At 36.0% G+C, this 13,198-nt stretch overlaps 1 pseudogene; it reads left to right on the top strand.

The window, feature by feature from the left end:
- The first annotated feature begins 12,716 nt into the window (after positions 1–12,716).
- LOC112312154 (U2 spliceosomal RNA) lies at positions 12,717–12,816 on the top strand (annotated as a pseudogene).
- Positions 12,817–13,198: the final 382 nt, after the last annotated feature.

The following is a 13,198-nucleotide window of genomic DNA, read 5'->3' as shown; positions in this document are numbered from 1 at the left end:
TTGTGAGTAAGCAAAAGACAGAATTCTGTGTTGTATTATTTATTATTATATTATTTTCCGTATGAACAACTGTAAACCTACTTTTGCCCCAGATTGCGTGTGTGTGCACACACATGTTCCGGCACAAATAACACCCCTTCTCCACTACAAAAACTCTTATTACAAAATCATAAGCATTTAATTCTATAACATAACAATATCACACGCAAGCACACCATATGATATTTTAGGTGAAATGTTCAAATTAAAACTATAAATTATTAAGCCCATATAATTACCCTACCAACTACACTTAAATAAGTCTTAATTCTGCTGGACTCTGCTAGACTTTAATATGCACCAGAATCAGAATCACCTGCAGGATTTGTTAAAACAAATTTCCAAGCCCAATGCCCAGGTGTCCAACCTGTGGCCTGCGGGCCATGTGCAGCCCAGGATGGCCGTGAATGCCACTCAACACGAAATCATGAATTTACTTAAAACATTATGAGACTTTTTTGTGATTACATGTTGCAATGTTTCTAATAGGTAGCCCAAGACAACTGTTCCTTTTTCAGTGTGTCCCAGAGACACCAAAAGGCTGGACCCCCCTGTTAAAGTTTCTAATTCATTAGGTCAGGATGGGGCTTGGGAATGTGCATTTCTAAGACGTTCTCAGGTGATGCTGATGCTGGCTGGTCCAATGACCACACTTTGACGACCAATGGGTTCATTCAGTCTTACAGTTTATTTTCATTGATCCAATCTCTTTAGGATTCAATTTCATTCATGCATGCCAAATTTTTGTGTATACAAATTGGCGAGTTAATCTCCTCCCAGAGCAAACTTTCCAATTTTCTCTCTGGGTTATGCTGGGATTGAATTCTTATGATGGCACTGGAGACACTAAGGGGTGCTGATAAATAACACGGCAGGCACATCTTGAGGAGAACAGATACCACCTTGAGAAGCAACCATCCCAAAGGGAAGTTACTGAAAATTTCCTCTGCAAGGAAAGACTAGTTTCCTCAGGCAATGGGGGAGAGCTGCTTCCTCTCTTAAGGCAAGTTCAAGAGGATTCGGAGGTTCTAATAGCTCCAAGAGCCCGATTTATGCCTGACCAAACGACTCCACCCCAAATCTTAGTGTTCACTTGTTCCCAACAAGTCGCCTTCTGTGAGCATAAAGATCATGAATTTAAAATGTGGACCCTGGCTTAGGAAATCTTGCTTAAAGCTTCACAGAAACATCCCTGATATTCCTTTCATGCTCTCGTGTAAGAGTTCAAGCAGTAAGCTTATCATTTTCCTTTTATAACCTTTACAATGTAGAGATAGTCAACCGATCCCACAATCTTTTCATCATCACTGTCATCACAGTGATCAAATGCCACAGCCACCTGTGATCTAATGCCTTGCTCCAGCTGACACTCCACCCAATATCAATACCAGTGATAATCTCTGAGTAATTGTGTTGTAACTGTATGCCATGACTTACAATTTATGAGTCACTTTCTTCATGTAATTATCTTCTCAGCAGACTTGTTCAAATTGACTAACCTTATTTTTGCATACCAATGTGATCTCTCTCACAATTGCTTCCCCAATTACTTTACATCTTGGTGTTCTTCATAGGAGTTCAAAATGTGGTTTAGAAGTATTTAATATAAACAGCTCAAAGGCTCCTATGACAATATTCAGTGACAAAACAACTTGTTGAAATAAAATAATTTCCTAAGAAAATAAATGCAGCCAGAATTAAGCATCCAGATTAATTACTTTGCTTTTAATTGTCTGTTTTTCTTTCTCCCACCTAACAAATACTGTTAAGTACTTCACATACACCAGGAAAACAAACCGAACTAGAACTATAGCAATAAGGAGGTGAGTAGGTTCTTCTGTTTGCCCTCCCAAGACCCGTCCTTCATCTTCCTCTGCCTTTCCCTGTGAACTGTATCAACAGCTTACTTATTCTCTTTGGGAGATTCAGCCAGTGGGAGGTTATGGTAGGGGGTGGCAGGGCACATGGAGGAGGATATCAAGGTACTTCTTTCTCTGTGATTTCCCTTTCTTGGCACACTCTTGTGATAGCAGCTGTATCCCTCTAGTACAGGGGTGTCAAACTCATTTTCACCGGGGCAGGGGCGGGGCACATCCACCTTGGGGTTGCCTTTAAAGGGCCGAATGTAATTTTGGAACTGTATAAATGTAACTACTCCTTAACAGTTAAGCGACAATTCGGCACTGCTGCTGGGTAGAAATAAGGTGCTGGGCCCGAAAAAACAAGGTGGAGGGCCGGACTCAGCCCACAGGCCTTGTTTGCCGCCTGTGCTCTAGTACTATAGCTCCTATTGACTGACTTCTCATCCATCACTCCAGCCTCTAAAAAGGCCCAATGACACCATTTTCTTCCCTCGGTTATTTAGATTTACCGGTACTATTATCTTCTTGGTGTTGCTAGTTTTGGGATGTCTCACATTCCTGGGTGATTGCTTAACCTTGCCCACAATTCTAGAAAAGTCTTTCCATTCAATTTCTTTCAAATCCCACCTTCCTGCCATTAGCTCGACCGGCACCATGGAAGAGGACATTCTTTGCCTTCATGAAACTGACAATATAGATATTTAACATATTATGGTTGGAGAGCACAAAGTGCTGTGAGACCACATAGAGGAGTATCTTGCCTGGCCTGTGATATTCAGGGAGGTTTCTTCTGTGAAATCACATAGCTAAGAGTAGAGAGGCAAGTACAGGTATGTTTGCCTCTGCGTCAGAGGTCTGTGAATAAAACTATATAAGGATGTTGAAAAGTGACTTTAGAGAAAACATTTTCTATATTTGTATCTATTAGGTAAGGTAAATTTTGCCTAATTCAATTTCCCAGTTAATTCTCTTTGACATAAAACCCTTAGAAGCCATTCCTACGTGTGCTTGCCAGGTTGTTGTCCATGCAAATTGGGAGGATTATCTCCTCCCTGAGACAGCTCAGTGGCCTCCGAATTTCAGTGACCTCTAAAATCTCAATGGTTCGCAACAACAAAGGTTTATGTCTCAGCTGGAGTCTCTGCTTCAGGACCTAGGCTGCTAGAGCAATGGTTGAAGGATTACCAGTCCCTTGGCAGAGAGAAAAGAGAACTAGGTCTAACTGATATTGCCAAATGTATCCATCCACACGTAAGTATTTTGCACTAATAGTATTAGAATATTGCAACTGACTGATAATAATCATTCTGTACTTCAAAAGAGAGCAGAATTAAGGGCATATAAATTTCCTCTTGTCTCAGAGAGAAACGGAATCAGTAATGAAGAAAAAGAAAGAAAATCCTATGAACAAATCTGGTAGGTTAATCTATTTGTTATTTATTAATTTATATCACTACCTTTTTAAAATGGATCTTTTGAAAGAGAGAGAGAAACATTGATTTGCTGATTCACTTACTTATGCATTCATTGGTGATTATTGTATGTGCCCTGACCGAGGACTGAACCCACAAACTTGCCATATGGGGACAGTACTCTAACCAGCTGAGCCACCGGGTCAAGACTACACCTTTTATTTTTAAAAATAGTTGAGGGTATTTTAGAGAATGATTCTTCCTAATTATTTGTATTGTCAATATTTCAAAATGAAATATCAAATCAAATTAATATCTACTACAATTTTCTAAATAATTACTTATCTTAAAAATGTTCATTTTTCCAAGTCAGAATATAAAATTACATGCACTAAAATAAAAATGTTAAAATTATCAATGTATATAGGTACTAACAATAATTAAATGTGGAAAAATTAAAATCAATGCTTATAAGGAGGTATAGAAGGATGTTCCTTTGTTTAACTTCTGAAATTATAATAACAATTATGTGATAAGCAATTTTAAGCATTATTGTCTATTATTTATCAAACATCTCCCATTATTTTGATTTCATAGATGCTTATATAGCAAATTTTGCTTGTTTAAAAGTCTTGCCTATTTCAAAAGGAAAAAGGACGGGGAGGGGTGGGGGTATAAGAGGACTAAATGGTAATGGAAAAAAATACAATAAAGATTAAATAAATAAATAAATAAATAAACATCTTGCATATTTCATTCCTGTCATTGTTTTTATTGTGGATAAATTAAATCATACCAAATATATGTTTTCTTTTCTTGTACCTTAAAAGTTCTCAAATATCACTAATTCCCCATGTATTTGAATTTACTCAAATACATAGATGAGAAATTAAAAACAATATTAGAATTACATATGCATATAATCCAAAATACACAATTGCTAAACACAATTAAATTTTAGTCTATTGGGTTCTATTAAAAGATTAAAGCCAATGCAAAATGAAAGCTCAAATTGAAAATGACCATATTAAAATGTTATTCAATCAAATTCTAACATATTAATATAATTTCATTGAGAAAATTTTTCAACTTTAAATTCTCTTTCCATAAGCTAATTTGCCAGCTCATATAGCAAATTGCTCTACTTCAGAGAAATTTGTTTTCCATTTAAATAAACTAGTTCACTCAAATATTCCTGTTGCCATTGAGTCATTGTTTAGAATTTAGTTTGTTGGACTTTTGAATTCATCTAATTACTCAGAATTCACAGCTGGATTATGCACACATTTTAGCCAGAGCCATAGAGTATTGTGCGGATGACTGCCGGCTGTGTATGCTTCACGGTGAAAAGGAAATGACAGATGGGCATGATGTTTATGGTGCGCCCGATATTTTCAAAGTGGTAGTCGACCAGTTTCAAATGACTGATTTAGAACATTTGGACGATGTTTTAGAGGAAGAAATATATGTGTAACACTGAGCCTGATGTCACCAGATTTTAAGCACATTTTAAAGAGAAGTTCTCAATGAAGAGAATCAGTGGTTAAATATGTATCCTCTATGCTCCTTAAGAAATCATCTTTTCCAATAAGATTCTTGAAGACTTTCTTTCTTTTAAGATGGGTTATTATTATTGCACTAGCAATTCAGAATATGCAAGAGCATGTGCCATTACTTTTCCAAATTGCAGAGTAATCAGTTTTATGAATCTGAAACTTTTAATCTGGCTTGAAAGTCAGGAAATCTGTGTTCTCATCCCAGTTCTGTCACTAACATACCGTGTAGCCACGCACTAATTACCTGACATATCTGTGTTTCTGTTCTTGAATTTGTAAATGAAAAAGAAAATATTTATTCAACCTATTTCACAGGGATATTATTAGAATATATGAAACAAAACTTGTTAAAGTATTTGGAGTTTGCTAAAATAAAATGACTCATAAATCCACTTACTGATTATACAACACTAAACATCCCACTAGACCAGAAATATTGTCTTAAATAAGGACAATGAGTAAAATTAAGAAAAAAATCTGGACATAAACCTTTTGAAGAAGAATATTAAATATAACAATTCATCACTTTAAAAACCTCTAAAGTTCCTTTATTGTACAATTTTATAAATAAATGAGCTAGCAATGAAGATTGGAATTGGGGGCAGATATTAGTCTTACTTCCAATACATTAAATAGGTAACAATGAACCTCATAAAGAATTTCAGCGTCTATCACCAACTTACTGAGACAGCTTGAGAGTAGAATCAAACAGAAACAAACAAAGAAAACAATTAGGAAAGAATAAGGGAGAAGGGGAAGGTAAGGATGACATTGGCACCCTGCCCAAGGTGGCTCAGAGGGTTGGGAGACAGCTCATGAAGCAAAAAGGTTGTCAGTTGGACCCCAGTCGGGGCACAGGCCCGGGTTGCAGGCCTGGTCCCCAATGTGGAAGTGTGCCAGAAGCTGCCGGTCGGTGTTTCTCTTCCTCCCTTTCTCCCTGCTTTCCTCTGTCTCAAAGAATACATAAATAAAGTAAATTTTTAAAAGGAACTATATTGGAGACTAAATAGTAGACAATGTCCTCAAAAAACAATAATTGGTAGATTATGAGTTGTGGTAATGGGAGTAGGAGTGTAGTATATCAAGATATAAGGTGGGGAGGGCTGGGGGGTGGGGAGTAGTGGGGGCAAAACGCAGACAACTGTAATTGAACAACAATAAAATAATTTTAAAAAGATATCAATCTTAGTTTTTAAAGTGCTAAAGATACAGGTGACCAGGGTTCTTTAAATTAATTATATTCCAATTATATTTTGTAGAGACTTCACCCAGCCATTTTTACTAAATTTGGAGACCCTGCTGTTCTTGATGGAGACCTTAAAAAACTTTATTCTTTACTGTACAGTAGTTAAAAAAAAGAGATAAATCTATATGTAGTATTAGAAAGTAATGTCCTCGATATACTTGAAAAAACCAAGTACACAGCAGTGAATACATAGTATGCTCCCCTTGGTGAAAAATAAAAGTGATATATGCTTATGTATTCATAAACTCATTCTGGAAAGATACAGAAGAATTGGAAATACGCTGCCTCACAGGAAGGGACCAGGTGAGTGGAAGTCTGAGGAGAGAAAGTGAATAATTTCATTCCTTGCTCTGAAATTTACATAGTGTGATGTGAGAATAGCCACTGCAGCTTTCTTTTTAATGGTGTTCTCATAGCATATCTTTTATTCATCCTTATATTTCTACAACCTGTCTGTTTTCATATTTAAAGTGCATTTCTTATAGACAGGGTATAGTTGGGCCTTTCTTTCTTAACAGTCTTTCAACATGCATTTTAAGTATTATTGGTATTTTTGGATTTAAATCCACCATCTTGAGGTTTGTATTCTGTCTCATTTTTTCTCCTCCTTTTCCTCTTATTTTTCTGCCATTTTTGGACTAATTGAGCATTTGTTTATTATTTCATCTTAAATCCTTTTTGGTTTATTAGCTCTAAGTCTTTGTTCCTTAATTTTTTAGTGTTTGCTTCAGGGTCTACATGTGACAGTCATTGTGACCGGTGCATTTGTATATATTTGCTCCTCACCTCACAACATTAGTGTGTGTCCGTGTGTGTATGTGTATATATGTATGTATGTGTGTATATATATATGTTTTACAGATAAAGGGAAAACATTTCGCTGAAATTGCAAATTAATGTCTCGGAACCAGAATTCAAATCCAAGTGTGCCTCAGTCCCAAACATACTTTGTAACATTAGGAAAATATTGGAATAACTTTTCAACCTTTAATGTAGTCAGAAGTCCATAAACAGGACACTTAGGCTAAAAACCAAATTATTTTTACACTTTAAATTATTGAATATATATGTGGATATTGTAAAGAGATATAGGGTCTAAACATAATGAATTTCCAGATTTGGAAAAATATGCAAGAAGATGGCACTGTTATCTCTTATCTGAATCAAAATATAACAGTTCAGAACAATGAAGAAATTAGCCATCTGCAGTAAAATCTTACCCTTAAGGCAAAATTTTAAAATAAATTGCTGATAATATTAGTGTCTAATGCAAATTTCCTTGTCAATATTTATAACTCACTAGAGCCTGACCAAAATCAATATGTTATTCAAAAATGTAAATGCCACTAAAGATGATTTTGGTGGCTTTAGCCCCGCTATAATTTCTAATCCTCCCCTCAAATAAACTCACAACTTAAATAAGAGTGTGTTTAGTATACAAATGCAGTTTTAAAACAAATCCTCTTGCCTCCACTTTTAACTATACGGCCATTCCTAAAATACTTTTGATATGGAAATTCTATACCTCCCATTGTTTGGGGAAAAGAAGGAAAAGCAAAGGATACCCCAACAATAAATATAGATATTCTAGTCTCCTTCAAATATATATATACTCACCTTGAAAAAAGGAATTAATAGAATGATGCCATTTATCAGATAGAATCTGACTCCATCCTTACCAATAACTGTTTTGTTAATTAAGACATTAATTGTAGATAATATATTTAACCAATTTTAAATAGTTTGATGAATTTTGGTAATTGCATACCATTGTGTAACCATTGCTACTATCAAGATGTAGGACAGTTCCTTCACCCTTAAAAGTCTCCTCAAGGACTTCTGCCTTTGAGGACCCCTCCTCACCTCTGGCCCCAGACCTTATGATCCCCTTTCTATTACTGGTAGCTTTGCCTTTTCTAGAAATTCATATAAATGAAATCCCACAAAATGTAACATTTTTTGTTTGACTTCTTTCACTTAGCATGCTTTGAAATTCATCTGTGTTGCTCTATGTATTTCTGAGCATGTTCCATGGTATGCATATACCAATAATTTATTTATCCATTCACCACTTAATGGAGATTTGTGTTGTTTTATGTTTTTAACTGTTATAAATAATGCCGCTATGAATATTCACATGCATATATTTTTGCATGGAGATATGTATTTATTTATTTGAGGTAAAAACCTAGGGGTGAAATTGCTGGGTCATGAAGTTTGTTTAACTTTTTAAAGTATTATTAACTATATTACAAAGGGGCTGTATCATTTTTGAATTCCTACTAATAATGTATGAGAGTTTTAGTTGCATCATATCCTTGCCAACACTCACTATTATCAGTATTTATAATATTAGCTATTCTAGAGGGTGTGTACTGGTATCTCATTGTAGTATTATCAAGCACAGTGTTTCAATGAAAGTTCTGTTTCCAATCTGTGCTTTCCTATTGGCAAAAGAATGATATGACATATGTATTCTGGTTTATTAATGAGTCTTCCATAAAGTTATATAGTTTCCATCAGTTCCCTTCAGTCAGATCTACACTGGATTTTTTGAATCTGTAGAATTGAAGACTAGGTCCTATACTTTTCTGTAACTTCATCTGAGTATTGCCTACCTGTGAGACCTAGTCTGAAACAGTGAAGTTCCCTTCCTTCCTTCCTTCCTTCCTTCCTTCCTTCCTTCCTTCCTTCTTTCCTTCCTTCCTAATTTCTTTCCTTCTATTCTAATAACCTCCCATTCTTCCAAATATTAGCTACTCTAATTACAGAGATATGTGTTAATTTTGGAAAATTAAAACAATATAGCAAGGTATATATAAGAAAGCAAAAAAAAAAAAAAAGATCTATTCAATTTCACCACCCAAAGACTACCACCATCGAAATACTGATACTTTTTTCCAGATCTCTCTTTCTGTAAAATAACAATAGACTATGCTATTATAATGGACTATGTAATTCTTGCAACCCGTATGTGTGGTACATCATATTTTAACTCCATTTTTTTAGATAACAAAACTGATGAAACAAAAAATTCAGTAAATTCTCTGAAGTTATAAAGTTTAGTAAGTGGCAGCGTTGACATTCAGGTTGAGGGGAGGCTGACTCCAGAGTGCAAGTACTTAACCAGGATTGGCACTGTGATTGTGTGATTGTGTGTGTGTTCTTGTAGTTCAATATGACCATGTTACATCCCATCACTATATTTGCATCCTAGAAATACATCACCCTTTACACTGCTTACATAACCTTTTACTACATGGATGTACTGTGGGACATTTACTGTCTGGATATGCCATGGTACATTTTTTAAACCAATCCCTAATTATTGATATTTACCTTGTTTTCTATTTTTCAATATTGTAAACAACACCACAAGGAACATTCTAGTATATACATCTCCATCCAATTATCTTCTTAAGATAAACTCCTTGGGATAAGAATGCTTAGTCAGCATCTACGTACACTGAAGGTTCAATGTGCAGACCCAAATTACCCTCCAGAAAAGCTGCATCTACTTCTCCAGCAACTGAGCACGGGGTTGTTTTTTCAGCATAGTCTTGCCGATGTTGGTCTCTATCCTCACTAGTTTTTACCATTTTATAAAAAAGTGTTGTTAATCTGAATGTTAAGAAATAATATATAACATGTTTATTTTACTATTAATTAATGGGGCTAAATATTTAGTGTCTTTAAATATACAAATAATGTACATGTACTCATCTAAAATAGTCCAACGGCCCAGATGTATATTAATGAAAAGGGGAAGTCCCATCTCCTGTTATTCTCATCATAATTATCATTGTAACAGTTTAGTATACAACTTTATAGCACTTTAAGATCTACCTATATATTTATGCATATATCTGTTTAATTTTCCTTTGATACAAATGGAAATATCTTCCCAAACTCTCCTTTTACACTTAAAATATGTCTTAGGGAATTTTTCTTTTCAGTTATTAAACACTGTTCCACTGTGTAGAGTTACCATAATTGATTTAACCAGTTTCTGTTGATAAGATTTAGGTTAATTACTTATACATTTTTCTCATTAAGTATATATAAATTACCTCCTACATGCCAGGACTGTTCTAGAATTGAATAACGCAAGGTCTCCGTCCTGAAGAGATTACCGTCTTGCTACCGTGTTGCAGTGGACATTCTTTGCACACATGTGAGCAGAAAATATTTCCCTAGGAAAGGCTATAGGTATTAATAATTTCGATAAGTAAACATATAACAGCACATCAGTAAATATTAGTTGAGTAAAGGAATAAAGATAGCTCTCTAAAGTTAAATTATAAAATTAATAATAAGCAGATAGGTTTTATTTGGTGTACACAATGATTAAAATTTTAAAAACTAGTTTTAAATATCAAAAAAAGGAATTAATTAAAATAAAGATTTCTGTCATCTTTCAGAAAATCAGGAGATTTGGGAAGATTTGGTCCACATTTGCACAGGGCAGCTGGAACCAAGTGTTAAATAAGTTGTGTTTTGCCATTTCAAATTGTCCTGTTCCAAGCCAGTTCCCCTGTTTATGTCACCTGCCTGGCTCCTGCTGCTTTTGAAGTTGCTGTTCTTGGTGGTGGAGTAAATAAAAACACCTAAGAGACAGAATCTCAAGCATACAATGTTTAACAATGATCTCATACAATATGTGAATTAATAAAGTACAACAATTTGTGTTTTTTTAAAAAAGGGTCGGTCAGCTCAGAAGCATAGGAAAAGTAGATTCAAGAGGTAAATGATGGCAATGTCCCTTCTGAACATATTTTGGGAATAAGATATTTTAGCCCCAAAACCAGGTGGCCATTTCAGTGGCAGATGTAGTATAGTGGTTAGGAGCATCATAGACTTTAAAACTAGGTGACCTGGTTTCGAATCCTGGTTCTGCCACTTTCTTGATCTAGGACCTTGAACAGTGCTATGGACTGAATGTTTGTGTCACCCTGAAATTCACATGTTGAAGCTCTAATTCACAATATGATGGCATTTGGAGGTGGGATGTTTGAGAGGTATTTAGGTCATGAGATTGAACCCTCGTGAGATTAGTGCTCTAACAAGAAGACACTCTCTGTCATGTGCTGTCCACCTGCAAACCAGGAAAAGAACTCTCACTGGAACCTGGCCAGGCAGGCATTCTGATCCTGACCTTCCCAGACTCTAGAGTGTAATAAATAAACGTCTGTTGTTTAAGCCACCCAGACTATTGCATTTTGTTAAAGCAGCCCAAACTAAAACAGTCAGGTTATTTAACTCCTTGTACCTAGTATCCTCATCCACAAATGGGAATAACAATGTATCCTATGTCACAAGTTTGCTACAATAAAACACTTCAAAAAGTGCCTGGCCCATGTAAGCCACCATTATTACTAATATAAATGCATTAGACACTCGTATCATGATGCTCCAAATAATTACTTAATTCATTTTTCTTAAATCTTCATCAGGAAACCTGCTTCCTTTATGCCATGGTTTCAGGGTCACACACTTGACTTGAGATGTAAATCCTTTCAATGTCTTGGAGGAGTAACTACCTGTGGCATTTTTGATTTGATTATCTGAGTCTTCATCAACCAGTACATCATTGAAATGTGCTGCCAAGGAAGTAGAATTCAGTGAACAGCCTGCAATTTTTTATTACCAGGAACAGTGTTTGGCTGTAGAGAGAGTTTCCCTTAAGTAAACTGGCAAAGGATTGAGATTTTCTTTTCTGAGGCTGATTTTCTATTCACCTATTCTGTTGCCTCTACAAACAAATTCATAGGAGTCATTTATTTGTAACACTTTGACACTCCAGGAAATGAGCTCACAAAGACCTTTGAAAGGAGAACCTTGGGCAATCATTTCAATATAGCATAAAAGGAATGATTTTAAACTCTACTTGTTGATACTGACTGGGCTGTAGTCACCTTTACACTTTCCATGCAGAACACTGTGTGCACACAGGGGGCTTGCTAGGCCAAGGTTCCTTAGAATTTAGGCAAATTACTCATAAGTGAATCAACATTACTAGTTAAAAATAAGTTTTCCCTATTAACTTATGAGTTTTCTGAAAAACACTTTGCCAGGATTCAATATTAGTATGTTACTATGTTCAGGATTGGTATATTTGTTTAAAAGTAAATTAAACCATTTCTTTTAAAACACTGTTGCTTATGACTTAGACTTTCATGAATACAGATTGACTTTCCTTCGTATACTATTAGTTTGAATGAACACTCCACTCTATACTTCTTACTCCAACAGTGCACAATGTTATTTTGTGACTCATTCTGTCTTGGTGGGGCAGCCATGGACTTGACCCACTCAGATCTCCTTTCAAACATACCTGCTGTAAGGAGCATAGACACCTGACAGCTTTCAACTGCCACACTTTCGGACCTGCTGCATGGTTCATAGCAGGCCATGCCTCCCCTGGGCTGCTCCCAGTCTTTGAACACGGTAGGCCTTCCCTGTAAGCACAGCTTCAGCTGGCACCATTAACTCTACAGCAGGGGTGTCAAACTCATTTTCACTGGGGGCAACATCAGCCTTGCGGTTGCCTTCAAAGGGCTGAATGTAATTTTGGGACTATATAAATGTAACTACTCCTTCCATCGCTTCTTGGACTTTTGGCTGAGATCAAGTGTAGTATCTGCTCTTATCAGTTTAATAAATGTAACTACTCCTTAACAGTTAGTTAAACGAGAGCTCAGTGCTGCTGCCAGGTAGAAACAAGGTGCCAGGCCAGATAAAACAAGGTGGAGGGCCAGATTCATCCCACAGGTCTTGTGTTTGCCACCTGTGTGCTCTACAAGCACAGAATCCCATCCAGCAGAGCATTCAATTAAACAACAACAACAAAAACCCCACTTTGCAGAGAAGGAGGTATGGGAGTAAACCCATGTCTATTGGATCTGTTATATCATACACTCTACTACTGACATGAAGCTGGCCTATAGAGTACTGGAAAGGCCTACTGAAGTAATAGCTAACTCAACAGCTCAGAGACAATAATTTGCAACGATGCCACACCATTCCTCAGGATAGTACAGGCACTAAATCAGAGATCTCTATATGGTGCTGTGTCTCCAGTAC

Source organism: Desmodus rotundus, chromosome 7 (genome assembly GCF_022682495.2).
Source record: "Desmodus rotundus isolate HL8 chromosome 7, HLdesRot8A.1, whole genome shotgun sequence".
Classification (NCBI taxonomy): domain Eukaryota; kingdom Metazoa; phylum Chordata; class Mammalia; order Chiroptera; family Phyllostomidae; genus Desmodus; species Desmodus rotundus.
This window is presented reverse-complemented; position numbering and strand designations above follow the sequence as displayed.